Raw genomic sequence first — 26,039 nt, 5'->3', positions numbered from 1 at the left:
AATAGCTTTACATATTTCAAAAGAGTAAGGGATTGTATTTTCCTCACCCAGATGTCTGAAGACCAGATTAAATCTTCTGTTTCTTCCAGAGAGGCCAAGATTTTCCGCAGTTTTCACTGCTTGCGCTGATTTATAGCATGGGCCAAAGTCCATTTGCTGGACAGAAGCAATCCCTGCTCAGTGTGTTATTACACAGTTTCTCTCACTGATGTGTTGGTTGCATCTCCTTGACACGTGAGAAAGTGGTTAATTCTTTTACTTTAGTATTTTCTAGGAATTGTGTTAACCCATGTGCATGAATTTCAGCTATGAACTGTAAAGACAGCACTGCCAGATGATAATGTCAGTGTGAGCCTGTGCTCAGGGTAACCTCCATCACGCTTTTGCTCCTTCACTAGTAGACCTTGGGGAGCAGAGTCCAGTGGAGATAAGCAACTGATGTTGGTGACAGCCCAGTCAGGCATAGAAGAGGACTTCAGTGTACAGCCTAACAGCATTTCAACAATCGGTCCCAGGGATTTTCTCATAGGAAATTATTCCAGAGTGGCTCCTCCTGATAGATTGTCCTGGATTAATTTCCTGCACAGATTCTCAGGTAAGACTGTGCAAGACAAATAATACCAGAAGTTGCTATGTCATCAGGGGTTAATCAGGAAGATTTACATTCAAATTCGCACTCTACCTTAATCCAAATTAGCTTCTCTGTATAGGTGAGCCTTCATGTCTCTCAAGACCCTTGAATTTATTCTCCTAGTTTGTCTTCCCTTAAAAAAAAAACCAAGACATTAGTAAGCATACTTATAAGTAGCTGAACAGTCTTTCTTCCCTCACTCCCATCCAAGGCAATTGGTAATAGTCACTAGAGAGGGCAATTTCTGTTTTTAATACAGATTACATGGTACCCAAGGTTTTGATTAAATTACATTGAATGTTAAATTAACTGGCACTAGAAGTTAGTGGCAGCATTGTAATGAACTATTACTAGATCATTTACAGTCAGGCAGCAACTATATGGCATTTACATGCGTATGCTGGTCCTGCACTGACATGGAAATTGGTCTGACCCATGTGACCTATGTTAGCTGGGGAAATTCCATACTGAAGCCAATTGCCACAATTTGCAGATGCCAAAGGCAAACCTGCTCTAATCCTATAATCCAATTTCATAATGTAGACTTCCATGTAGTTTGGAGCACAAAACCAGAATGTATCTTGCTCAGTTAAAATATTTAGCTTGGTCTTCATTCTGGTGGCTTCCCTGCATTCCAGCTGCAGGAGACAGGAATTTGAAGATGGTTTACTTGAGCCAAATTTTTCAGTCTTTAATTGAGCAAAATATTCAGAGAGCAATATAGTTCAATATCTTCTCTCCTTGCCAGTGAATCTGAAGTGCAATGATAGGCAGAGCTCTTTCTCTATGTCATTTTAACCTAGGAAATATAACAAAGCTCTCGCTGTGTAGCTGTATTTTCATGAATTCCCTTCCCAGATCTCCAAAACACGTATTCTTCCATGGGAATTAGATGAGAGATCCTCTATATGCAAGAGAAGGTTTAAGATTTGGCTCACTGATCTTGTTCTGGAACACTACTGGGAGTCTGTGGATGTCACGGAAAAACTTGAGGACAGCAGCACATAGTCATAGATTTCTCCCACCTACCCTCTCACTCCTTGACAAATATCTAAATCTGTCATACTCAGTAAGTTTTACTCCTCATCTGTAAATGCTTTTAGGCAGCAAAACATGGATGGCTTTTACCAAACCCTGAAGACTGGGTTTGAGTTTTTGGGCTTATTTAATGTTCCTTTAAAAAAATATACAGAGAAGAAAGATATATAATAAAGATATATAATAAAGAAAGATATATATAATAAAGAAATATATATATATATAATATATATAATATATATATAATAAAGATATATAATAAAAAAGATATATATAATAATATAAAGAAATATAAAGAAAGATATATATAATAAAGAAATTCTTTATTTACAAAATAAGCAGAGGAAACATTGAGATGATGCTTCTTACAAGCCATTGTTTTAAGTATACAATTCCTGGGAATTTCAATGAATTTAAAATCTGATTTAAAGTTATTTTGAGTATGTTTAATCCCCCCCCCTCTATTTTCTTCTGACAGCATAAGCAGCAAGGTCAAAATATTTTGGAGTCATTGTTTTATTGATATAATAATAATAATATCCTCTATTACTCTAGCTTGTCCCTTACCACCGAGGATCTCAAAGCATTTTACAAACCATATTGTATTTATAGCAAGTGCTTTGCTTCCTACTGCCAAATATCCACTTCTGAGGCAAATGCAGCAACACATGATGATGAATTTTAGGGGTCTGTTCTGAGGCCCAAGGGGAATTTCTTTTGGTAGGAAGGGCAGAATTTCTTATGCAACTGAATTTGAGCATGAACTTGAGGATACAGGAGAGGCAGGGGTCTCATATCCAGCCTGTTTCTGTCACATGCAATGTAGAATCTCATCAATAATATGCCATTTGATCTGTAGATGAAGTTAGCTATGCTGAGTATTAAATGCAGAAGTTGGAAAGGATCAGGTGTTGTGTTTTTGCTCATGTAAGCCTTCTTAAGAACTAAAACGTGAACTCTTCCTTTACTTTGGCTAAAGTGTAGGCACGCAGTATAACAGGGTTAAACATCGTAGTTCAGCCAGTTTCTGCTCATCAGCAGGACCATGGGAACAGCACACGCACACTATCTCAATTGCTGGTTAAAATGTTTTAGATTAAATCATCTACATCAGGACATGTAAACCAGTACTGAATGAGCTATTAAGTGTGTACAGCACATCAAAGTGATAAGGAGAGAGCATTCTTTAGGATTCAGGTAGCATTGTGTCGACACAACACTGCATTGGACTCACTAGTCCACCTGAAAGGTTTGGATGTTAAACCAATCGTGTATAACGAGATGAAATGTGGTGTGATGAGATTTACAGAAACCTCGAGTTCCTCTGCATGATGGGCAGGGAGGCTCTGTGCTGGAATAGCCTTGCTGGTGTAGAACAGAGAGCTCCATGACTAATTGTAAGGCCTTGGATTCTGTGAATGGGAGGGCTGAAAATTCCCAGGAAACAATTTGTTTGTATTCAGAAAGAGTACACACGCCAAACATGGTTTCTGGGTCAATTTGTATTGATTATGTAATAGCAGGTTGTACCGTCTGTTCGGCAGTGGTATATCATCCTGCTTGCTTCTATCATATATTTCTTTTGCTAAACTTACCCTTGGGTTTCAGTTTAAATTTGAGGTAATGGGTGTTCCAAGATAAAAATGAGCCACGATCTTCTCCTAGTCTTGCTTATATTTTCCTTAAGTGTCTTCTTTCTATGTGATGGGTGGACAGCAGCATTTTTAACAGATGTTTTTCACAGGCTATTGCATAATTATTTTTCAAGTGGCTTCTAAAAGCAGATGTTTCCATGTCTTTGTTCTTTCCCCTCCTGACACTTTAACACAAACAGCAGATTCCACTGCTGCTGTCCTTAAGATCTAGTTAAGAAAATACCATAGCAGTGATGTTGGGTTTTTTTCAGCCTATTTGGCAATAATAAATATGTACAAGCACAATTCTCCTCCCTTTCTCCCTTGTCACTAGCATTGCTTACAGATACTATCTCAGGCTTTCTCTTTTAGAAATGCTGTCTTTCTCCATGACCTTTGTCCGCAGTTTAGTATTTGATCTTTACTTTCTTCCAAGACTTTGTTTCTTGTAGCATCCTGAGTGAGTAACTGTGAATCTTTGGCTCCCTGGGACTTCAATGTATAATTTTTTACCTCATGCCAGGGGAGATCACAACTGTCACTTGTGGCATCTCCATCACTGTGAAGACCCTTTGGTATTGTTTTGGATATTTTTAGGTCAAATGGCCCCATTTTCTTTTCCTGTCTCATGAATAGAGATTCAACAACTGGACTTTCCCATTGTTTACAGAAATATCTTTGCTTTCTTGCAAACCATTTTGTAAGAGGACTTCCTAATTTGACTGCTTGTTCCTCAAAGACCAGGGGAATGCAACTAAGAATGAAATAAAGGGCAGGCCCAGACAAGTTTCATCCAGCCATAATTTATCATTACAAAAGATGAACTTCAGCTGTTAGTCTAAAATGATGATAAGTGCTTGGATCAAGAAAACAAAAGCTTTCTAGTAAATTTACTCCGTGTCTTAATTTAAACCTCACAGATTTTACCTCCAGCACATGGAACAACATCTGATCATACAGCACTGCAGCTACACAACAGACTTTGTCCTGTTCTGATTCTGGGTTATTTACTAATTGGTGTGGGTGTAGTAACAAGGGTTCTGCTTTCTTCATATTCATCTTCCTTTTTACTGGATTTTGAGGAAAGCAAAACATTTTTGAAAAATGTAAGCTATTTTAAATTTTATGAGAGCTTTACTTGGAGCACAGAATCACAGAGTGATTGAGGTTAAAAGAGACCTCTGGACATCATGTGGTCCAAGCTCCTTGCTCAAAGCAGGGTCAAGTACAGCAGGTTGTTTGGGGCAGTGTCCAGTTGCATGTTGAATATCCGCAAAGGTGGAGACTCCTAATCCTCTCTAGACATCCTGTTCCAGTGGTCTACCCCTATCACAGTAAGAAGTTTTTTTCTTACATTTAGATGGATTGTCATGTATTTCAGTTTGTGCCTGTTGCCGCTTGTGCTTTCACTGGCCACCAAGAAGAAGAGTCTGGCTCTTTTTTACAACCTCCCAGCAGGTATTTATACACACGGGTAAGATTCCCCGAGCCTTCTGCTACGTGGATTAAACAGTCCCAGCTCATCCTTTAATCATCTTTGTGGCACTTTGCTGGACTTGCTCGAGTATGTCTGTGTCTTTCTTGTCCTGGGGAGCCCACAACTCCAGATGTGTCTCACTAGTGCTGAGTAGAGGGGAAGTGACACCTACTTTGACTTGCTGGTAACACTCTTCCTAATGTAGCCCAGCAGGCTGTTGTTTTTGCCACAAGGGCACATTGCTGGCTCATGTTCAACACCTTTTTCCCCAAGACCCCCAGGCCTTTCTCCGCACAGTTGCTTTCCAGCCCGTCAGCCCCCAATCTGTTCTGATGCATCGGCTTATTCCTCCCCAGGTGCAGGACTTTGCATTCCCTTTTGTTGAACTTCATGTGTTTGCTGTCATTTTCTTGGTTGAGGTCCCTTCAAAGGCAGCACAACTAGCTCCTCCCAATTTTGTATGTTGAGGGTGCACTCTGTCCTATCATTCAGGTCATGAAGAAAGATGTTAAACAGTATTGGACCCTGGGGTACACTCCTGGTGATTGGCCTCCTCCATCTGGACTTCCTGCCACTGATCGCAACACTTTGAGCCATTCAACAAGTTGTCAGTCCACCTCCCTGTCCATTTATTTAGTCCATATTCATCAGTTTTTCTATGAGAACGTTATGGGAGATAGTGTCAAAAGCCCTTCTAAAGTCAAGATAAATAATATCCACTGCTTGTCCACCAGGCTAATCATCTTATCATAGAATGCTATCAGGTTGGTCAGGCATGATTTCTGCTTCCTAAATCTGTACTGACTACAGCCTGTCATTTTCTTGTCCTTAATATGTTTGGAAATGACTTCCAGGATTATTTGCTTCATCACCTTCCCAGGGACTGAGGTGAGGCTGACTGGCCTGTAGTTCTCCAAAACCACATTCTTGCCCTTCTTGAAGACAGGAGTTGGAATTTTTCCCACTCAGGAACCTCTTCTGACCACCATGACCTTTCAGAGATAATTGAGAGTAGTCTCACAATGACACTGGCCAGCACGCATGTGTGCATCTTACTAGGCCCTGTTGGCTCATGGGTGTCTAGGTTGTTTAAATGTTCCCTAACATGTTTCTCTTCTACCAAGGGTAACTATTCCTTGCTCCAGACTTTCCCAGTGGTGTCTGGGGCCTAGGATTCCTGAAGGATATTTTTCATAGTGAAGACTGAGGTAAAGAAGGCATTGAGTATAAAATCATAGAATCATAGAACAGCCCATGTTGGAAGGCATCTTGAAAGAACACATGGTCCACCATTTTGTGGAAAAGGGAGCCTAGAGTATAATATCTAGCACCCTGTTCAGTGTTCTCACTGTGAAAAATTTCTTTTGTATATCAAGATGAGTATGTTGGCCTTTTCCATGTACCCTATCCCATTCAGCAGCTGGCCCACATTTTCCCTAGTCTTCCTTTTTCTGCTCATGTACTTGTAGAAGTTGTTCTCGTTGCCCTTACCATCGCTCGCCAGATTCAACTGCTGGTGGGCTTTGGCTTTCCTAACCCCATCTCTGCATGCTTAGACAGTGTCTCTGTATTCTTCCTGGGTCCACCTCTCCCGGCTTCCACCTCTTGTATACTTTCTTTGTGTGTTTGAGTATTGTCAGGAGCACCTTGTTCATCCATTCAGGCCTCCTGCTACCTTTGCTTGAGTTCCTGCACATGAGGATGGACAGTTCTTGAGTACAGATGAGGTGATCTTTGAAAATTAACCCTCTGTTCTGGACCCCTCTTCGCTCCAGGACTGTATCCCATAGAATTCTTCCAAGTAGGTTCCTGAACAGGCCAAAGCCTGCTCTCCTGAAGCCTAGTATTGTGATCTTGCTTTTTGCCTTATTCCCTCCCCTCAGGATTCTGAACTCCACCATCTCATGGTCACTGCAATCAAGGGTTCCCCCAACCTTCAGGTCTGTGACCAGTTCTTCCTTGTTTGCAAGTGTGAGGTCTAGCTGAGTACCTACCCTCATTGGCTCCTCAGACACCTAGGTTAGGAATTTATCATCTGTGCACTTCAGAAACCTCCTGGATTGCTTTTTTCCTGCTGTGTTTCTCCTCCAGCAGATACTGGGGTGGTTAAAGTTTCCAATGAGGACCAAGGCCAAGTTGTCAGAATAAGGCCTCATCTACTTCTTCCTGATCAGGTGTTTAGTAGCTTATGTGGCACATATTGATCAGCCCTGTTACTTTACCTGTTAGCTCATAGCTATATCATTTCTAGTTGTTTCTAAGTCACAAAAGCATCTTTCAAGGGAAACAGTAGAAACTTGATCCTTTGAGAACTTTAATAGTCTGTCCACTATATTTTTAGATGTGCCACAGGAAAAAAGCATACATTGGAAAGGAAAGGGACCGGATGATATTTTTTTTATCCACTTTCTTTTTGTCTTTCCTGTTGCAACAGCAATGTTCATCATTGCTAATACTTCTGTTTGTGGCACACCAGGCACCAGGATGACAGCTTGGGTGAAGGGACTTTACTGATACCAGCAGTCTTTGAGCCTTCTTATTTTTTCCTTTTCCAATTAGATGTTTGAAGCTTCATGAAACCTTATTTTTTTTTTTCTTTTGCTTCTTTCCTGTGTTCAGTCTTGGTGATTATCTTGGTGTTTCAGTTTTCTAGCAAACTGTAGCAATCACTTTTCCTCCAACAAAAACAATTTTTTGTCAGTTTTATTATGACACAAAAGTCTGGTGAAAAATGAATTTGCATTTGACTTTTCATGTTGTTTTCCTTTTCCCTGAAGTGTTTCTCCTCTATCTGATTGTTTTTCCTGCTGTGTAGTAAGTCCTGATGACCACAAAAGGGTCAGACATGACAGAAACACATAACAGATGAAGATGCTTTTTGTTTCAATTTTTCTGTTCTTCAGGTATCTATTGAATTATCTAGTCGTCTGTGTACTCCTTAAGATGTCTTATTTTATCTTGTCTTCCTCATCTGTTTTTTTCAGGCTTAAATTTCTTTTTAAAGTGCTGCTAGGCATTCTTAAGCCAAAAAAAGGACATGTTTACTTCAGCAAGTAAAGTTATAAATGTAGTCTTGCTAAGGGAACCCAGTGGTCAGTCCTATATAACCATGGGAAACTTTCTTGCAGATTACAGAAAATGAAAGAAGAAAGCTTGCTAATTGTAATATATTTGTTAACTATGTGAAACAGTCTAATCATAATCCCAACTCAAAAAAAAAAAAAGAGAAAAAAATAAGGTAAACAAACAAAAAAAAAAGTTAGTGGCTGCTGCACTGTAGTATTTCCTTCTTTTCCAAAGCATAATCCAACTTTTTCTTGAATTAATGTACACAAGTCACTTTAACTGCTGGCTGCATAAGTTTTGGCAGTTTGTTTGATATTCCAACCAATCTTTGTATAAAGAACTGTTTGAATTGTTTATAGGATTGTCTTCCTGCCCAGAGTTTATTCCATGATCTCTTACTTTGAAAACAACTGTACTTACAGGGATGCTATTAAGTAGTTTGGGCCTTGCATTCAAAAGTTGTGGTCAGTGGGCAGAAGATTCATAGAACTTAGAGTCATTAGGCATGCATTTATCAACGGTTAAAAAAGAATAAAGCAGACGAGGCAATTCCACCTAAATATTCCCATTCAGTATTCTTACTGTGCAGTATGACAAAAATTTATGTTTTCACAACAAACTCTGCTTTTGTGTCTTAAAATTCTTGGAAATGTAAAGTCACTAAGAAATAAGAAGTGGCCTGTCAAATTACTCTCTCCACATTGAATGCAGGGTGAAAAAAGAACTGAGTACAAGATGAGGATCAGGATGACTATGACTATTTCTACTGATTCTTTTTCCAGTTTCAATGTATTGGTTGTGTTAACAAGGTAGGTAGGAATTTTTGGACTCTTATAATTGTGCAGTTATGGAATTTAGTATTAATCTGGTGTCAAGGCTGTATACAAGTGTCTAAGCAACATTTTCATGTCTTCAAGAACATACTTAGATGAACCTTGGAATTGCATTATCTTATCTTGGCAGGGAAAGGCAGTAGACGGAAGGAATTGCCATTTTTGAATCTGATTTGGCTCTGGCTGAAATCAGTGGTGCAGCACTGTGCAGAAAAAAACCTGAACTAGCTTTGAAGAACTTTATTCCCCATCTGAAAGCATTGATGCTTATGACATTGCTTTGTGTCTAGGATAACTAGCTCTGCAGAATAATAGGTTGAATTAGTTTAGATGCAGCATTTCACTGATGCATCTACAGTGCTTCCAGAATTCAGCAACTCTTTCTGCATAGTGCTAAACTGTTTGGAAAGTGAAGATGTGAACTCATCCCTTTTTAGTCATCAGAGAATCCAAACAGGACTTTTATTCCTCATAGCCATAAGACCAAATCTGTATGTGAATGATCCAGCTATGGATCTTGTTAAGAACAACATAGTCAACTCCCCCAATTGTTTAAAAAAAGGGGAAAAAGTTTTATTGAAGGGGCAGTTAACATTGCAAAGTAAAACACTGAAAGAACTCAGGAAATTGCAAAATGAGCCTTCATGCTTCCCTGTGTACTTTCATTAAGGTACAGATTTTAACTGCATGGTATTTAACTAAGTTAATTGTTTCAGATTGTCTGGAATTTATGCACCATCTTTAGAGATATTTAAAAAAAAAAGTCTCAGAATAATTAGTAAGTATCAACTCATTGAAGATCAGTGAGGAAAGGGAAAAAGGTAGTGATTATTTTTAGAAAGGAGGAAAAAGAACAGTTAGAAAGAAAAGACTGATCAATTTAAATACAATTCCCTCCCAAATTCTGGAACAAATTACAAACAACCTAATTTTAAACACATAGAAGATAAAGAGTTGAATAACACCCAACATATGAATAACAGTCGGAAACAAATTGTGTCAGTTGTCAAACCATGTCAAGCCAAGCCACAACAGAGCAGCAGGCTCTGGATACAGAGGAATTAGCAAGTCTATCCCAATTTTAGTAAGATCTTTGATATTGCTTTATAGGACATTCTAATAAGAAATCAAGGCAAACATTCTCAATTAAACTACTGTAGAGTGGGTGCAAAATGGGCTTACTAACTATATCCAAATGGTACTTTTCAGTAGTTATTTTATGTATTGAATGAGTATCTGTTGAGGCTTCCCAGTATTCAAGATTTTCAGTAGTGCCCTTTGTGATGGTATTGAACAGGCTTATAAAATTTGCAGTTAGCACTAACTCTATATACACTAAAGAAAATAATTAGAATTCAAAACTATATTTAGAAATAAAGTTTAAGGGCTGTTGGACAGACAAGTGCAAGTTATTGCACTCAGACAGGAGTAATCAGCTGTGTAAAATGCAGGATGGACAACCCAAGTAAGAATACTGTAGAAAAAGCACTACGGTTACAGTGGATCTCAAGCTGAATGTTAGGGAACAAGATGATTTAAAAGGAGAGATTTGAATGTGTTTGATTTGATTAGCCTAAAGAAGAGAAGACTGAAGAGAGGACATGGTAGGAGAAGAACTAATAGCATGAGCTATAGCAAGAAAGATTCTGATTAGAAGTAAGGAAAACAGTTCTAATGGTGAGGTGGGTGAAGTGCTGGAAGAGATTGCCTCATGATAGCTTGGAGCATCCATCAACAGATGAGACAAACATCTGTTAGGAATGACACGGTTATAACTGAGCCTGCTGTAGTGTGGGAAGTGGGGAAATGGGTAACCTCTGGAGTGATTCTATGTTTCTGTTTATGACATTTTCCTGCAGGACTCTCATTAAAACCAAGAGCTGCAAGCAGAGCACTAGTGATTCCTGCCTTCTGCACACAAAGTAGTTTTACTGCAGTGCACGTAATCTGCACGAGGTAGAAAGTGACAGCTGTTCCTTGTATTTAGCAGGTAGTTTTTTTACTGCATTCACTCAATTATCATTCATATTGGGCAGTGCAGGTTTGACTCAAAGTCCATCAGCAGGCAGAATGATTTGACAGGTAGGGCACTGGGTACAGTCAGGCACTAAAGTCTTCCTTGCTTTGCCACTGACTGTTTTTGTAACCCAGTTTAAGTCCCTTGGGCTCCCTTTGGATTCTTTCCCATGTTTTGTTTGCCATATTTTTTTGCCCTCCATGATTCAAGGTCTTGCTTGATGCAAGCTCTGGTAAGTAGGGATTATGACACTGTGGGTGTTTGTATGGCGTTTGGTATTACAGTGCTTGAGCTTAATTGAATCTTCAGTGTGCTACTGTAACACAAGTAATGAGCCACAATAACAGACACTGAAGACCACAAGTCTTCCTGTTGACTCCAGTGGAAGTAATTCAATCAGGCCTTGAATGAATGAAGAAGGCATCTTAAAAGGATATTCTTGGTCAGTAGTCTCTCTGAATGTCTTCATGTTCTTGTGCCATCTTATTCTCCTGTTCTCATTTGCTTGTGTGAGCTGTCATCTTACTCTGATTTGATGTGTCCCTGCTGTAGCATTTTAAAATACAGAATGCATGAAATATGCCTTTCATATGAACACGCATTCTAGTTTTGCTCAGACATGTCTGGGTCAAAATCTGATATTCTCTGTCTAGTCATAGAGTTCAGAGGCCACTCTTTTAACTTACCTAGGAAAGCATATTTTCCTAGAGAATTGCATTGTACATGAAGTGTATAGAGAATGGAACATTTTAAAAATTATGTGTAACTCATACACAAATGCTAGGCTAAGAGCAGGAGTCATAGCATGTTACATTTGAGAATTTTTTTTTTTTTTACTTTTACTGTCATTTAAAAACAGTATTTCTTTGAGTTTTACATAATATATTTTTTCATTGGGGAAAAAAAATCAGAGTCTAGCTAATGGTGAGACAGCTTAAAAATAATTGTAACTAGGAATTGGGCCATGATTAAAATTGTTCAGCTGTTCGTTTTATTGTTTGTTCCCAAAACCTTAAATGCACTCTCTGAGAACAATAACAACAGTTAGCATGTAACTCCGTATGGGCCAATTCATGCAGTCCTCTCTCAGTCCTTTCTTACTGCAGAAAAACTCCTGTTTAGAGGACTTTGTAAGGAATTCAGGGTTGGAACGATATGTTTTAACTATTTTCTAATAGTAACATGGAAGCTACTATGGAGAGAGAAGTAAAAAGCAGAAAGAAAGGAGAAGCAAAATGAAGTCTACCCTACTAGCATATTTGGATTCCGGGAAGTGTATAGAACAGGCTGTGATGTCCCCTTCAGATATACCTGTATCTCAGTTAACCTCAGTGAAGTAGGTGGGATATTTGCTGTTGGGTTTGCTACGAGAGGGATGAAACTTCACAATGAGGGTTATAGTAATAGGAAATACAAAGAAAAATAAAACATACAGAAAAAGATGATGACCACTTGCTACAGTAAAACATAAACTGGTTTTGTAAGTGAGAAATTATATTTGCTGTTGGTTGACCTTAGCTGATGCATGGAAGGTGTCAGCTTCTTGAGGCAGTGCCTGGTTGACCTTCATGGTTGCTCAGACCTCCAGATTGGTTTGACCTCCTTGGACCCATAGAAGCTTGGCACTTCTATTGTTAAAAATGGACTTTTCTCCTACACATCTTCCAAAACCTTGGTCTGTGTTTCCACCTGCAGAACAAGCTTCTAAGACTGGTGGTGAAACGTAGGGAATTGTAACCTGTTCTGGCTGAGTTCAGTAGTGATTAGCTACTAGAGTGGGATTTTCAAAACTCCGTTGCTTTTCAACAACTTCCAGAAGATGAAGTCTTGCAGATACTTGTGAAAGTCGCACCCAGAGAGCCTATTTATAGCTAGCTACAGTGCATACAAAGACTATATAGTTCACAATGCCTTTGTGAAACCTCTTATCACATCCTTAATATTTTGATTTCACTGAATTTCAGTTGGTTTACCAAGTGTGCATGGAATGCACATTAGGGCCCTTTTATTACCTAATTTAGGAAGAGCTACTGTAAGCATAATTTGAACCTTTTCTCTTGGGAGAAGTATTGAAACCTCATACATGTTTTAGGATGAATAAGGATCTGGTGTCACTCACAGCCTCATTTAGAGTCCATTGATGTAAATGGAAACACTTCCCTTTGCCTCAGTGGGCTGTGGACCAGGAGCATGCAAGAGTAACTGAACTAAGGATTCTGCTGACTGTATCATATAGTATATGCTGTACAGTTTTACAAAAATAAACACATTTACTTAGCCAAAATACTTAGCATTTAATTTAAAAAACATAATATAAAAAGAATGGATTTTGCTTTACTGATGTTTTAAGCTCTAATTTAATGTAGCATAGTGAAAAGGACACCCAATATTCTAGTTTTGTATCATTAGAACCAGATGGTCCATGAAAGACTTTTGGCTAAACTAGAGTTGGGAAAGCTTGTAAACTCTGACTAGTCTGCAAATATGCTCAAAATTACTGTATCAGATGATATGCCCAGTTTTGTAATGTGAAATTCTTTGGCTGCTTTCCTGACATCTTGGTAAGGTGTTATACAATTTAGGCAATTATAAGAAACTTTTTTGGATGCTACTGTCATTGTTGTTCTGCTTTGGAATTGAAAAAACAACAAAATTGCCCTAATGTAGTGAAGTGGAGTATCCCAGAAGACATCAGAGTGAAGAACTAATGAGGAAAAGAATTGTTATTATTATTATTGACATTGTGTTTATATGATGGGTCAAATTTGTTTGTCTCAAAAATTAAAAAAAACAAACAAAAAAACCCAAAACAAAATACCCCAACACAAAACCTCATGATCTTCATCCTGGAAGAATGATAAATCTTTTCTCTTTACCATAACAGCAGTGCTGTTAATTGAACGTCCCTAGTTGACAGTGACCAGACAGAATATCAACTGATTAACTCCAGAATGCAATATTAAAGTAATAATGACCATCAAGAATGATACATGCAACTTAACTGTTAAAATTTATTTCAATATAAAGCCTGCCACTGAAGTCCTGTGGCAGTTCTGCATCCTGGAAGATATCTTGCCTGTAGCCAGCTACTACTTATGCTATTTACTTGTGCAGTCTGAAGAATGGAAGGAGGAGGCAGTTTCAATGAGGTAGACAGGTAGGAATTGACACAAATTGCTCAAGGGAAATAGAGGTAACCTGAAATGTAATCTACAATTAAATTAGAGCACATCAAGTGTCTTGATGACATTATGCAATAGTCTCATACCTTGAGCATTAGAAATGGATTTTCTAAACTTTTTTTCCCCTGTGATTTCCTACTAATCCTTCTCAGGTGAGAACTTCTTGCCTCTGCTGTATTAGTGGTTTCACTGTTCCTAGCTAAACTGTTTGCATGCAGGAGGCAGGCAGGATCAGGTTCTCTGTGCAGGTATTTCTTAATTTCAATACTGAAACATGGTCTTGCTCTAAGTTTTGCAAATATAGATCAAGATAATTTCAGTGGGGCTACTCACTGAATAAGGACTGGAATGGAAAGTCCTTCCAGGATGTTAAACTACCTTTTAAAGAAAACCACATTTAAAAACATAGTAATAAGAGGGCTACAGTAGGCAGCACAAGTGCTCGATTCAGCAGCATTGTGTCTCTAAACAAGCCAAGGTTCAGTTATGATTTGTGTATGACATTTAGTTTCTTTCTATCTGCATACCCAAATCCCTGGTAGCTCTGCTAGCCTGATTTTTTTTCCTCCAAGGAGATGTATATATAGGTATGTGTGTAAACACTTATTTTCATGTCGGTGTCTGCTAGGGGTTGTGAATTTATATCAGTGATTTGCACAACAAAGTCAGGTGGGTACACATAGTCCTGCAAATATTGACAAGGTGACATGTCCTTTGGTCTTCTGTAGTTTCACAGAAGAGTGCTGGCTTAGGATTTTCTTTGCTTTTACTCTTTCTGGACTCAGGACATTCTTTTTCCTTTGAACATTAAGGTCTATGAATCTGGTTCATAAGACTTCATCCATGACAACTGACAATTTTTGTATGTTAAGGTGTTTAAATGAAAAGTTTTATTGCCTCTATGTGCTCAACCAGACCCTTCCAGGATTAAAGATATTGAAAAAAAAATTAAATGATCATTGTAGAGTCATGACTTCCACAATTCTTTGTACATAATCATGTATTGCTTTGGTTTTGCCTTATTAGGCATTAGAGTTTATTTGGAAGATCCTTGTATCTTAGCAAGCTTTTGAAAAACTTAGTCTGTGTTTTACGTTTGTAAGGGAACTTGAAGCAAAGAAACCTTAATGTGACTTTGGGTTAACATTTCTCAGCAGTGTCCATGTGATAAAACCCAAGATATTCATTTGTATAATTTGGCTTTAGGGCATAGGGAGAAGTGGGGGATAGGCAGTGGAAAATATACTGGAGGAGTAGTAGAGATTTGGATCAGAAGAGACTACGGCAGAAGCTTGTGAATTTGCAGAAAGCCATGTGTCTTTTAAAAAAAGTGGAAAGAATCTTGACTTGGATGGCTATAAGCCATTTTCTTAATCTGTGACCTACAAACTGTCCTTTAAGAAAAGACCAACTCTTCAAGCCTCATGTTGTAAAATTACTCTGGAAATCAGAACTCAGACAAAGAGTTAACTTTGGAACTAGCAATGAATTTATATTAAAAGATACCTGATCGTTGGTCCACCAGCTGAAAGATGTATCCAGAGAAGAAAATGCTTCCCTTTAGAGCTAATGTGTGTCTCTGCACTGTGCCCCAAGTACTTGGTGCCCTTGGTGCCAGAATAGGGATTTAGTTGTGATCCTGAGAGTTGTACTTTCCTCCCTGGCTTCTGCTCTTGCTGTAGAGAGGAATGAGGTAAATTCCAGTCAAACGATTTCTTCTCCCAGTATATCAGCTCAGTGCTGCAGGTCTTCATGGCTCCAACGTAAACCCAGCCTTTGCTCAACCCACGCTAAGCTACCTTTGTAAGCCTAAGGTGTGCTCCCTCTGCCCATGTCCTGTCAAGTAGTCCATGCACGGAGAGAGGCTGTTGGAAGCATGTCAGCCATTACCTGCTCTGAGGTAGTGTCTTGTACAAGGTAACTCAGATGCTGCAGAATGTGAAACACCCACAAGTCTTCTTGATAACAACCTTGGGCAAACACAAATGACCATATATGCTATACTGAGCTGTGTAATTATTACTTGTATTTGTTTTAATGGAGATGCCAGAATATGCAGTATGTGGCTGCATATTCAGAATACTTCTGCTGTAAATGTAGAAGACATTTTTGAAAATATCTTACAAGACATCTTGTAAAGTAGGTAGAGATCATTTTCCTTCCTCCTCATTCACTTTATAGTTCCCCTATGAAATGTGAAGAGAATTAGAATTGTTGGTCTGGCAAATTTGACAGTTTTAAGAAGAAACCGTTCTTGCAAGAGAAGAGCAAATAACATAATGATTTACTTGTGGCCCCTGTTTTGCAAATTTACAGTTTGCCCTTAGGTCAGGAAACACTTAAACCTGGTGCTACACAAACCTGTGCTTTGGTCCTAGAGCTAGCAAATAAAACACATGCTACATACTGAAACACCAAACAAAAGAAGATGTTCTGAGAGTATAGGTTGGAGTCTAGGAAGTAAGGAAAGGCAAGAAGGAAGGACAGACTTTCTTCACAATATTTGCTTTCAAGTTACCTTGCGCGTTAACTCACAGTGAGATTCTGTAGCTCTGCATATGAAGAACAGTTTATCATAATTTCAAATCAAATTTCAAATCAAATCCATTAGTCCCCCTAGCTGTTTGAATCCATTTAATACCAAGAGGTGAAAAAGCCACCCAAATCAATGGTAATGTTTAAGGCTGGCTGATATGTCCCTGAGGCCTCACATGAAGTAGTAAATGCAACATTCCTGTGAATGAGCAGCCATGTGCTTCCCTTACAGCCAATAGACAAGTGCAATTTATTTGAAAGTTAAAACCCAGCATGGCCATACTGGCCAGGAATTGCCAGGATAATGTGCAGCAGAAATTGTTTCTCTGCTTTCTATTAGGTGACAAGGTGACACCATGCGGTGAGTGCTAACTCAGGTGTTGACTCTGTGCCTTGGGGAAGCTGTTGGAGAAACGAATAAAGAGGAGTTTTTGCACTAGTGCATTTGTTTGGCATTGGGAGGCTCAGTTCACATATTCAAGTCATAACTTCTAAGGGCAGAAGAGACCACAGTGAGCACTCTCTGGCCCTGGTGTAGTGCAAAATTTTGAAGAATCATTACTGCTCCCCACATCTGTTACGTGATCCTGTAACAGCTCCTATTCCAATGCATATCCACAGGCAGGATGGTTTTAATGTGTAAGCCAGCCAGCCAGATGTTTTGAGACACATAATATAATTATTGATACGAAAATCAAAACAAGGTACCATACATATAAAGGCAGCCACTGTCAGATCATTATGGATGACACCATCAGTCTTGTTGCTGTAACAAACCCTATATTCATTATCGTAGCTCAGGGCATTTTTTTCTTTGCCAGAATTGGCTGTTCTCTTAATGAATATTGCAAATCATAACCCAAATTATATGCCTTAAGCTGTCTTAATTTTTGATTTCCAATGAAGAGTGCAGGAGCTTGATTTGTGCCATGGCAAAGCATTCCCTGATGGAGGAAAGGGAGAGAGACATGCCATGAAGGGGCTGCAGAATTCTGTGTGAACAAGCAGTAATTCAGACCTCTTGTACAGAGTAATCTCCATGCTGTGTTTGGACTTCACCCTAGCCTCTCTCTCCTGTGAGTTGCCTCACAGGAGGTAGTGCTGACTTTGACAGTGTTTTGATAAAGTCCCGAAGTGTTTCACCAAAGAGGTTTAATTAAGCTTTACTGCTAGTGCTGTATGTCAGCTCTGTTAGTGTCATAAATGAAAGGTTTGAGGAGAAGAAGTGAAAACATATTGAAATTTTGTGCCCAAGCTGATCAAATATTGGACTTTTTTTTTTACTTCAGATAATAATGTCTTTTTACTTTTGAAAGGCTGTGGACTAACTTTTGATTAAAAAACAAAGCAAAACAGAAGAAAAATCATAAAAGAATTGTCAAAACCAAATTTCTGTTAAAAGCTACTGAGAAACATTGGTTTTTTTCAGTTGAGAGATTTCTATTTTTCAATTAAAGTATATGTTTTATGCATATTTGACCTTTTTACAAAAAACGCCACGAAGTTTTATTGACTGCCACCAGTTGCAATAAAAGTAAAGTTCCAACAGAACAATTCTGAAGAGGAACCTTTAAAGACAAATTAATTAGCTCAGAGTCCAATTTTGTCTGCACCATAATGTGCAGTAAACATGTAAGTCCAGTGGTAACTGGGAGCAGTATGTGGACACCTGTTAACATCTGTTTTCTACGTATCATTTACTGTCCAAGCACAACCACCACATTGTCATATTGACCTTAAACTGAAGTCACTCATGAAATCAGAACAATGATGAGTCACAGTAATTGCTTGGATCAAGCAAAGGACCAAGAACTCTTTGAGCTGTTCACCTTCAGGGCATTCTTTATAGCCCAGCTTCTTGAACAGATATCTAGGGAGAATTGGGAAGTGTTGGCCTCTATGAGATGAGAAGATGTTGTGCAATGGGATGTTCTTGCTGGCTGGTTCTTTCATGTGGGTGGGGTTTTGTTGTTCTTATTTTTATTGTTATGGATTGTGAGATGGGGAATTGTTTTTCCATTAAAAAAGGCAAAACAACTGCTTTCAGTGTAGAATGACCTTTTAGATTATGAGCATGAACCACAAACAAAAAGAACACAATGAAATGCTCCATGGGCAAGCATAGTGAGCTTGACTCACCACTATGTTACTTCAGTTCTGCACCAGATTGGTTCAACTAAACAAAGATGGGTCTTTACCATCTGTACTATCTAAGGGGAAGAAGTCTCATTCTGCCCCTCACCAAAATTCTGGTTTGCAGAGAATGAGCCCTGCTGATTCACTGTGGAGAGAGAATTACTGTCCATGGGAATAATTTTTGTGGCTGTATTGGATGAATGTCACGAAGAATCAAGACTATGAAGAAAAGCTTGGCCCAGAATACTGAGATGGAGGATGTACATCACATGATATGTGTATCATGTATACAACATGATGTATCCCGACATGACATGACATGTTTCAAGAAGAATGTTCTGAAAAATTAGACTAAACAAAAAGATCTGTGGAAGTTGCATTTCCGACTTCACAATGACCTTCATAATATCAGAGAAGGTGTCAGCACTTTGACTGTTTTACAGAAAATACTTGCATCTATGTCAGTTCTAGGAAATAGGCCTTCTAATGGGTAGTGGCTGACATAACACATATGTCACACTTATCCTTGTTAGGATGTTTTGAGGCTTTCCTTTGAGTAGCTCCCTACCACAGTAATAAATCATCTCCTCATAGAGAGCAGATGAACAACAACATGTGAAAAGAGGATTTATGGCTGTGGCTGCTTTTCTGAATGCCTTAGATGCCCTGGACTGTAGTTCGATAGTGCCTCCTAGAGGCACAGACTATAGGTAGGAAGGGAGGAAGCTGCAGTATAGCCGATACGTTGAGTCGGTGTGCAATGCCAATTGCGTATTTACCAGTGTGTTGGCTGATTTCCTCCGCAGCTGTTGTGACTTGTGAATATTTAATTCATTTATTGAAATGGAAATGCTCAGTACTTGGCCTCTGAACCGGTGTAGACTGTCTGTTAATATGAGATAGTGCTTTACGGTTTCTGGCTTGCCTTTATTCCCCCATTGTAGATGCCACACTAATAGCTACACCTTCCGGGTGAAAAAGGAATCCTTGCTTTCCAGGAGATGGTGAATCTAGGTGAGAATTATGCAATTCTGTGAAGGTGAATCACAGAGGAGAATATTGATTGGCAGACTTGACTACATTGTAAACATTTTTAATCTTCAGTCAAGATAACAGCTTACAAAACCCAGACTAATTTATTTCTGATGACTGATTTCAGTAGGCGGTATTCCTGAAAGCAAAGCAAATTGTACACTGACTATGCCAGCCCTGGCTATTCTTGAAATCTCTAGATAGATGGTTGTTTCAAACCTTTTCACCTATATTGACATTGAGTTGACTTCCAGTTGGCTAGTGGGTAGTGTAGAAAAGAATGTTGAATACGGATTTAATATAAGATAGAAAAGGATGAGTTTGGACATTCGCCCTGTCACTGGTTTTGGCACTTGGCATCCAGAGGGTACATTTCTGGTATTGGCATCATCCAGGCTTTTTTTCTGCAACTTGCCTCATTCAAAGTGGATGGGACTGATATTATGTGACCTGCTATAGCCCCAGGAAGTCCACTGTTTTGTACAGACCATTAGACATTTCTGAGATGGGTTAAATCATTTCAGTGTGCTGCAAGGTTTTCAAATACTTTCTGAGAATGACCCATTTCTGAACAGAAAAACTTCTTTTTGGACACATCCCTTCTTTTTACAGCTGCTTCCGTCATTGCTTCCCATCTGTTGTCCTATTGTCCACTTGCAGTCACATTGTTTCCCTGTCCATGTTCAATAGTGAATGCAGGACAGGACTACTAGGGAAGCAAATATTTAATGTCTTCCATCTTACTGTGACAAGTGTTTTGTTCTTTCTGAACAGAAGCTAGTCATTCTGGATAATGCTACAATTAATTTGGCTGCCTTCTAAGTTCATCATGCTCTTCCTGCTCATGCTTCTCTGGTCCTTGCTTCCTATATATCTTGGTTCCTCACTCCTGCTGATGATTCCAGTTCCTGTGGCAGCTCCTGGCTCTTTTCCAGTTGTTGATTGGTGTCCTGGTATTAGGGGAAGGTGTTGTTTTCATGTCTGTCCAGAATCAGAAGAGGCATCGGGACCTTTATCAGGCAATGAAGCAGAAGTGCAAAGCAGAAGAAAAGCCAATGTAGCTAGATGGCTGTGTAATGGATGGTAGTTGTAGTAATAATAAGGGATCCTCTGCTTCTGGGTAGAGGATCAGAAAATATGCATTGAAGGGGTTTAGCTTGTTGTTGCCTTGCTTGCCCTCCTCTTGGATTGGGGTGAGAAGTGCAGTGTGTTTAACACTGCAAGTTACTATTAAATGATCTTGAGGCATTAGAGCTTGGATTGGATAGGCTTCTTTTTTTAATCATTTTAATGTAAATAGAGGTTTGATCAAGAGCAGAAGGAGGCAGACTAGGTAGAAAAAAGTACAGGAGCTCATGAACACATTTCTGTGCCAAGACAGTATCCGATGGCAAAGCTTTGATCCTGATGGAGACTTTGTATTTGTCAGGGAATCAGTTCAGTCTAGGCTCATGTGAATGTACAGGGATGGTTTTTTTTTCAGTGAAGTCATCAGTTATCACTGAGGCTGAAGGGAAGACTAGACTGACCTCTGCATTGCCTCAGAAAAAAACATTTTTATTGATCATATCTGCTTCACATCCAGTTCTTTGTGCAGGCAGACAGTGCTGTCTAGGAGATGGGAAAGCAAGGCTGTATACTGGGAAAAAATAGAGCTCAAGTGCAGATTCTATATAATATATATGAGCAAAACCCAACCAATATTGGGAATGTGTAGTGCGTAAAAGCTGGCTGCATGTAAAACCAGATGGTTTTGTAGCAGGAACAGTTTTACTTCTGAGAATGTCGAAAATCTGGCCTGACTGGGTGCAGACTACTCCCAAAGGTGTTCCTCAAGCACTTCTAGGGCTTGAGGCAATCTCAGGATTCCTCTGAAGCAGCTTGTTGTCCAATTTCATTTAGGAAAAAAACCCACCAACTAAACAATGAAATGAACTTATTTTTCTAAAACTGAATGTGTTGAAATTTCCTTCTTGCAGGAAACTTTGAGATGCCATGTTTTGACTCCTGTTTAGAATGAAGACTTGTTTGGAAATGTGGATATTTCCTCCCCACAGAACAGAATGTCCAAGTTTTTATCCACTGTTGCAGAACTGTGGCTGTCTGGCAATGGAGACTTTATGCCAGTCTATACCTCAAGGACAAAAGAAAGACATCATCAAGTTACCCAAGCAGACCATCTCACAGCTTCTCCTGTAGGCTTGGTCTTCTTTGACACATGACTGTATTTTTAAAATTCTGGATTTTTTTCCTTTCCTAAGGCAAGTTAATGAGCATACAATAATCATCGTGCTGTGGTATCTTAAGTGGAAACAAGGTGGCTGAAATATCTGCAAGTAGTTAGGTGAAGTCAGAATTATGGTCTAGTATTGTGTTGAACTCCTCTAATTTACTTCTAAGTGTTCAGCAATAGATTAACTAAGGCGTGTCATTTTTCCTATAACAGAAGTGTCTTATTGTCAGTTAAGACAATCTTAAGAACAATGATTTGTGTCACTCCCCTTAAGCTCAGAGAAGGCTTGAGGTAGTGATCTGAATGGTTTTGGCATTCCAAAATCTTATTTTTTTTATTCTCTGAAATTGGATTGAGGATGGCATTTGAATATGATTTTTGGTATGCTGAAATGTGTCTGAGGTTGGGACTGGCAGGTATAAGCTAACACCTATGAGACACCTGTAGCAGCAGCTAAAGGACACGTGGAATACTTTATTGAGTGTGCTGAAGCACTCTTGCTGTGAGACCGCAAGTGACATACTTACCCTTACTCGTTCTCCAACCATAGAATTTGCCATCATTTCTCCAAACTTCACAGTGCTGATTTTGAAGAACTGTCCATTAAACCATCTGCAGCCAACTGACTGACTCATTTTGTTTTTATTAGATCACTTTCAACAATCCTTATGAACAAATTCCATTGTAAATTTTCCATTTATGAAGTGTTGTCATATATAATTTCAGATATTTCCTTCAAAGACAGTGTAATCACTTTCTTCTTTACACATCTAATCACAAATTAATCTGTAAAAAAATCATGTTACCAGCATCCATTATCAATATGAGGCTTGCCTTGGATTCCACTGTTGAGGCTGTTGGCATTTTTAAAAAGCTGCAGAGTTAAGAAAGAACAAAATAGTTTCAAATAAAATACTGCACATTTAGCTTATTTATGGTTTCTATCACGCACCTTTAGAAAGAATTATGGGGTCTACTAATCTGTGTATGTGATTAAGTGATGAAGCGTGTCTGTGATCTGCTGGTACAGACCTGTTTTTGTTGTCAGAATTTATGCAGGTAAAGCTCTGTGTTTCAAAGGTAAAGCTTTGTGTTTATGGGTAATTTTTCTGTGAACTGGTACTTTCGCATAATGAAATGGCTGGCTGAGAGTACAGTTTTCCCCGAGTTAAATGAGATCATCTGTATCCAGGAAGATTTTCCCTGGAAGTTTTTCAGCACTGCAGGGATGGAGAGGTCCCTTGGAAGCTCTTCCTGCTGATACATAAGTAAGGCTGCCGAGAGCTCTTTGCCATGTGTTTTTGTAACTCCCATAATCTGTAAACCACACTTGTGTGGTCAAAGTATAGCTGACATGGAAAGGAGTGTTTGTGAGCTTGTGACTGGACTAGTTGCAGTTTCACAGAAGAAAACCAGCTTTATCTCTCTAATCCTTCTGCTGGCAGGCAGGACATGAAAAATGAAGGTAAGACACTGTACCTATTTATTGCTTAATTTTTTCCCATAAATTCTAACCTTGTGGTTAAAAAAACCAACAAAATCCTGTAATTCTGAAATGTAAACAAGTAGAAAAATAATACTCCAGAGTGCAAGAGCTTATAAGTATCCAAACCCTAAATATGTTAACACAGCTGCATATCACGTGACCCACCAGAGTTCTGACACAAAAACATGTTCAAAATGTTTGGAAATGTCCAGAATATTGCAAATTTCTGATGATCCCCTAATTGAACAAGAGCGATACAACTGTTAAAAATCCAAATGGAATGAATGAAGAGCTGTGCTGAAATTATATAAACAGCCCTTTTCCTTAGCTAATATTTAAAAGCTCCAACTAAAGCCCTCCCACAGTAATGCTGTGCAAGCTAGAGATCTTGCGACGCTTGCTGAATGTATTACTCTGCCTGTGAGTGATCCAGCTGTGTTTTAAGGCATTTTCATGATCTGTTTGGGTTTTTGGGGAGGTCAGTGTGCCACAGTTCAGTGAGAGGCAATGTCTTCAGATGGCACTGAACAAGGTAGCACGGAACAAGAAATATTATAGCTGTGCCAGTGGGGTATTGTAACTACTGTAATTGCTGTTGTTGGTTACCCTAATAGCTTGTCTGTCTTAATCCAGTATATTCTGAATGTAGCTCAATGAGTGAAGCTGTTTGTGACTCCTGGGAAATGGCTGAAGTTCTGCACACTCCTGGTCTTGTATCGGCCGCTGTAAACTATGCCCTCAGCCATAGCTGGGTTCCTGTGGCAGGTAAAGCAGTGGTGAGAATACTGGCTGTATGTGCACAGTTTGGAAATTAAAATTCATCCTCAGTCAAGAAGATAACCAGTAAATCTTGAACGCCTAAAGTGAAGTGAAAGGTACATTAAAAGTCAAAACACATGGCAGAAAACAACAACAATTGCTTAGAGAAGTATTAGTGGAATTTACTCAGTCATAAATGTTATCTGCATCCCAGGTCTTCTTTCAAAGCCATAGGTTTTTTTCATTTAATTACTGTTTAATAATAAACCTAATAAGCTTCTGCAAATAGCTGGTTGCCCCAGAGCAATAGATGCAGGCTTCAACTATAATGATAACCGCAGGAGATTATCAGTTAAGCCTGGACAAAAAAGAGAACAAAGGAAATTAAAATGTCTTCAGTAATCTTTAAAAAATAATTTTAATTCCGTGCAATTTGATAAGCAATGTTTCCACGTATTAGTAATTTCAAACAAAAAAATAACACTATTTCCACTTTTTCTTTTTTTTTCATATATTTCTTTCTCATCTCTACTACTTGAGAAAAAATGTCATTTCTTGGTTTAATCCAATCCCCCATTTTTTGAAAGGTATTTTGTGAAGAAAACTTTTCTAATTTGTAAAATTTCTATCATCTGTTGTGCTTCCAACCTGTGATGCTGAAAATAAGCTGTTGCCTCCTAGTTATTTTTTACATTCAAAGAAAATGTTGCCAAGATATATGGCTGTTAGTGCTGGCTTTAAACTTGTTCTTCTTTTGCTAAAATTTACAAATATTTTAGAATTGCTACCTGAATGTCAATCAATCAAAATTTTTTCAATTTTATTTTCCTCAATAAGGAAGAAGAAAGATAGGAAAAGACAGACTCAAGTATTTTGCTGATGATCAGTTTTCCTCTGTCTCTTCTGAGATTCAGAACAGATAAAGCATACTTTGGAATTAAAATTTCAACAAGCTCAGGTATATACCTACATTGTGCATTTTTTCTTAAGTAACAATATGTATCTTTTGGGGCAGGGACTGCTTTGATTCATCCAGTTATTCAGCAAGTGTGAGTGACTAGTATTACCTGCCAATATTCCATAGCGTTTCTATGTCATATTAGAAATCATTGCTTCTGATAAATATTTTTACAATATATTTTCCTAATGCTCTCACTGTCATTATGGATCTCTATAGATGTATAATGCTTGTCAAACAGACAGGCCATTCCTTCACAAACCTTTATGAATTCAGACATTTGAAACTACATTTTGGCTTGTCTTGCAGCTCCCTTCCGCAAATAGTGTCAAGATGCAGAAAAGGGCATAGATTGTAGAAATGAATGGGAATAGCGTGAAGGCTGCTGTCTGCCAGAATTTTCTCCAGGACTTTTCTGTAAATCATCTGAGCTGAGGTGCCTTGAAGCTTCAAGTATATAAGCATTTTTGAATATGTATACTACCATGAGTATATGTGTGATTCACCCTATTCATAGTATCTAATAATTTTTATCTGGAAGAGCTTGGTATTACATTTACCAGACTTTTTGCATTGCTAGATGGCAGGATATTCCTGTTTGAAGGATTTTTCTCAAAGGTGTGTGTACATGATCTAGTGCCTAGGACAATGAGAGCAAAATTTGTAGTGTCAAAAAAATGTCACTTCTGGCATTGAGCAAATTATTTGGGGCAATTCGATCTTATATACCAGAAAATTTCATCTGAGTAAAATACTGATGGTGGTGGGAAGGAGGCAGACCTCACCAGGGGTGTGTTTCTGGTGGATGCATGGTTTAATTCTGTCCTCTGCTCTGGAGATTTAGATCCTTCTGTCCTGTCTCTTAGGACAGAACACGAGTGATTAGCAGCAGTGAGGTCTACCAAAATGTGTTCTCAGTTGTTCCTCTTTACACTTTTTTGCTTCAGAAGAGCAGTCTGTGGGCTGATGCCCTCTCTGCTAGGGGAGTGTGCTAATCACCTGGCTTTAAAGTTGTTCTCAGT

General features: G+C 38.8%; 1 long non-coding RNA gene across 1 annotated transcript in view; it reads left to right on the top strand.

Annotated features, from left to right (window-relative positions):
- The window catches only part of LOC148056851 (uncharacterized), a 76,151-nt gene extending 53,295 nt beyond the window's left edge, over positions 1-22,856 (top strand). Inside the window, exon 5 of the long non-coding RNA XR_015702170.1 lies at positions 21,561-22,856. This is a non-coding gene — a long non-coding RNA (uncharacterized LOC148056851). The remainder of the gene's footprint in view (positions 1-21,560) is intronic.
- Positions 22,857-26,039: the final 3,183 nt, after the last annotated feature.

Source organism: Nipponia nippon, unplaced genomic scaffold (genome assembly GCF_047370975.1).
Source record: "Nipponia nippon isolate SJK-2023a ecotype South Korea unplaced genomic scaffold, ASM4737097v1 scaffold_11, whole genome shotgun sequence".
NCBI classification, from domain to species: domain Eukaryota; kingdom Metazoa; phylum Chordata; class Aves; order Pelecaniformes; family Threskiornithidae; genus Nipponia; species Nipponia nippon.
Note: the sequence above shows the minus strand (reverse complement) of the source record. Positions and strands in the feature narration are given on the sequence as shown.